This window comes from Mauremys reevesii, unplaced genomic scaffold (assembly GCF_016161935.1).
Source record: "Mauremys reevesii isolate NIE-2019 unplaced genomic scaffold, ASM1616193v1 Contig157, whole genome shotgun sequence".
Classification (NCBI taxonomy): domain Eukaryota; kingdom Metazoa; phylum Chordata; order Testudines; family Geoemydidae; genus Mauremys; species Mauremys reevesii.
In genome coordinates, this window is record NW_024100779.1 from 93,532 (window position 1) to 97,204 (window position 3,673).

At 49.0% G+C, this 3,673-nt stretch overlaps 1 pseudogene; it reads left to right on the top strand.

Annotated features, from left to right (window-relative positions):
- Positions 1 to 243: 243 nt before the first annotated feature.
- LOC120393158 lies at positions 244 to 380 on the top strand (annotated as a pseudogene).
- Positions 381 to 3,673: the final 3,293 nt, after the last annotated feature.

Below are 3,673 nucleotides of genomic sequence, written 5' to 3' on the forward strand. Positions count from 1 at the left end.
GGGTGGCAGGGCAGAAAGAGAGTCCCGAGATAGGACAGACTGTTCTTCTGGGCTGAGTGTGTGGCTGGATAGATTGACGATATTGCTCGGTGGGTTAGGGGTATCACGCAGTTGTGGCCCCATGTGGCAGGTAGGAGTTTAGACAGCTTACAGTCCTTTTTCCTTTGAAGAGAGGTGAAGTGAGTGATGTAGATCTCCTGTCTTATTTTAGTGAAGTCCGTTTGTATGGAAGTTTGGTTATTGATGATCACAAGGTGGTTTTCCCAGGATGAGGCTCATCCATTGCACTGCTTAGTGTGCTGACCCCTGCGATTTCCCAAATGCGGGAAACTCAACTGCATAGTTTGTGGCGTAGTGGGGACTGCGTTCGCTCTCCCCTGAGCGATTGGTTTGAAACAACAGAAAACCGACAGTGGGCTGCTTGGAGCTTAGTGCACTGCAAAGCAGACTCTCGGGAAAGCAGTTGTCAGTCTGGGCCTTTGGAGGTGCTCTTTTCCACAGGCCCTGTACTTCCCTAGGTATCTTTGTCACAGGTTCCTCCTTGTAGCAAAAAAGCTCAGCTCCTGGAACTTTACTTGGGTCTCCTCTGTGTTCTTGGCTTTCCCTGGTCTTTTGCAGCTGATCTGCTCTCTAGTCTGCTTTTGGGGGCTTGGACCGGTGCCTTCTTTGGCTCTAAGGAGCTGCCTGCCTGCCTGCTCTGCTTCTTTCCTGCTTGTAAGCTTCTTCCTGGCCTTCTTCTCAGGCTCTTCCTCCTTTGTGGGAGGACGGCCTGTCCAAAACGCCTATCCCCACCTGGTCTCCTCGTCCAACAGGCAGCCTGCCCCTGCCCTGGGGCCGCTTTGGCTTTAGGCTGTCTGTTCCTGTCTCTTGGTGGCCACCTGTCTGTGCTACGTGGGAGACTAGGGCTGTCACAACCCCATGCTGGAGGAGGGGCTTTCCGTCGGCCTTGAGGACCCACCACGCCTCCCGAATGCCCTTAGCTACGCTTTCTTGCGGAGTTAGGCTGGCGTGGCCATGTCGCCCAGGAGCGGGTTTTCCCTTTTGCACACCTCTGACGGACGGAGCTGTTTTGACTTAACTGTGTTCATGCGCACCGACCCTCCCGGGCCTGGGCTGCCTCTGGGAGCGTGGCGTCAGTGTGCGGCTACATCAGTCCGTGCCTTGGTGGAAGGAATTCTTCAAGTCGTTCGACCTAGCTCCCATGCCTTCCCGGGAGGTGGATGGCCGGCACCAACGAGGAAAAGCCCTCTCCAGGACCCTTCTCCGGGAACAGGGCTTCCCTTCCGTTTGGGAGAGAATTATAACTGCTTTAAAAAGAAATTGTTTAACACTGCACTTTCTCTGAGCAAGGTTGATTTGTATTGCTTCCATAAATGTCTTATAGCAGTTGTGTTCTGGGAAATCTGGGGTTTGACTTCATTATGATGAAATCTTGCTGCTTTTGTATTCTAATTTTATTGAAGTAACTAGACCTGAGCTGTTTCGTGTGTTAGTGGAGGATTGTTTAAAAACTAGGATTCACTTTCGGCTGCCTTTCCATTACATTTCCTCTGAGAAGCCACGAAAGCCTCCCACTTCCACGCTCTCCTCAGAGCCTACCTGCAGCCATCAGACCACACAGAAGTGCTTACAGTTTCACTCCACTTTGAGTCCAGTTCCTTGCTGTTTCCTGTCCCTAACCACTGCACACATATGGTATCCCCCTCCTACCCGGGCACTTCTGCTTTTGCGCTCAGGACAGAAAAACGGGAGAATGGAGGAGTAGCTGTGCGGGAACTCTTCCTCAGCTCTGCCTCCACCCCCAAGGGCCTTTCGAGGTCTTCTACCGGACTTCAGGTTTCATTTTGATTTCCAAGGTTTGTAAGGCTCATTAATTAGCCATCTCTCCTAATGCGAGGTCCTATGGGTCAGACCAAAGATCGATGGCCCAAGAGCTAGAAACAGGAAATAAAGGTGAGCGCTAGGCGTTACATTCGAATGAGCATCCAGAATCTGACTGTGCCTGGCAAGTTCAACGCTGCTGAAAAGAAGGGCTCGTCAGGTCCCTGCACTTTTAAACCTGGTGGCTCGTCGGTCTGCTGGAAATAAGGAAGAATGAATTAAAGGAGTCAGGCAATAACAAAGGAAATGAAGAGGTTTGTCGAACGGGTTCTGTCTGATTGACTGTCTTCCAGCTACCCATCAAAGTTAAGACCCTGGCCAGTATCTGTCTGCCTGACAGCCAATGCCAGGTCTTGGAGAATGAACAAGACAGGGGTCATCAAGTGCTCCATCCTGTGCGCCCATGCCCTTCTGGCAAACAGGGATACCTAGCTAGGGATACCGCTGCAAGCTTTCCATAAATGGACCTATCCTCCATTAATTTATCCTAGTGCTTTTTTGAACCCTGTTATAGTCTTGGCGCCCAGGCATCTCTGGCAAAGGGTTCCACAGGTTGGCTGGTAATAGTGCGTGAAGAAAGACTTCCTTTGTTTGTTTTAAGCTGCCTAGTAATTTGGTTTGGTGACCCCTGGTTAGGTGTGTTATGAGGAAGGGTATACATAACTCTTCCTTATTTACTTGGTCTCGCCAGTCATAGATTTACAGACCTCCCTAAGTATCCCCTTTAGTCATCTCTTTTCCAAGATGAAAAGTCCCAATCTTATGAATCTTCTTGGAATGGGCTGGTCCATATCCCCTCATCATCTTTGTTGTCGTTTCTGAATCTTTCCCATTCCATATATCTTTTTTTGGGATTGGGGCGACCGCATCAACATGCAGTATTCAAGATAATGGGCATACCATGGATTGATATTGAGGCAATATGATAGTTTCTGTCTTACTTACCTGTCACTTTCTTAATGATTCCCCAGTGCTCCAGCCACATTGAGTGGATGTTTCAGAACTATTCTGTGACTCCCCAGATCTCTTTCTCAGTGGTAACAGCTAAATTTAGACCCCATCGTTTTATAGGGATAGTTGGGATTATGTTTCAGTAATGCATTACTTTGCACTTATGAGCACCGGCGTTCATCTGCCATTCCCTGATTTGTCCAGTAAGCCAGTTTTGTGAGATCTCTTTGCTGGCTCTTGGCTGGTCTGCCTTGGGACTTAGCTCTCTTGGTAATTTTGTATCATCTGCAAATTTTGCCACCTCACTGATTAGCCCTTTCCCAGATCATTTATCAGAACCAAGTTGAACAGTACTGCTATGCAGTACAGACACCCGAGGATAAGAGAGGAAGATCCTCTTCTGACTTGCTGGCAGACCAGTGCCAGCTCATGCCAAGGCCCCTAGGCCTTACTGAAAAGAAAAAGTGACAAACACGTGGCTGGAAACTAGTCTTGCTCACCTGTTTGTTAGTGTTGTTAAAACAGGCATTGGCTTCCCCATAAAAAACGTGTTTAGAGTCATAGCAAGCTCTGTGAGATTGCTGCTGCATTCTATTCTCACCTATAATAGTAATAGCCCATGTTGTAAGGTGATATATAGCGTTGGCACTAAAGCTGTAAAAAACACTTGCCATATCACCCATCAGGAGAGAAGCATTACCAAAGTGTGATGCCAGTTTACCAGAAGGAGCGTCATCTCCTTTCCAACAGAGAGCCTGACTGAGGACATCAGGCAAGCCACTGTGGATCATCCGTGGACCAGGCGTGGGTGCTCTCCTCCACCTACGAGGAGGCAGGCCCT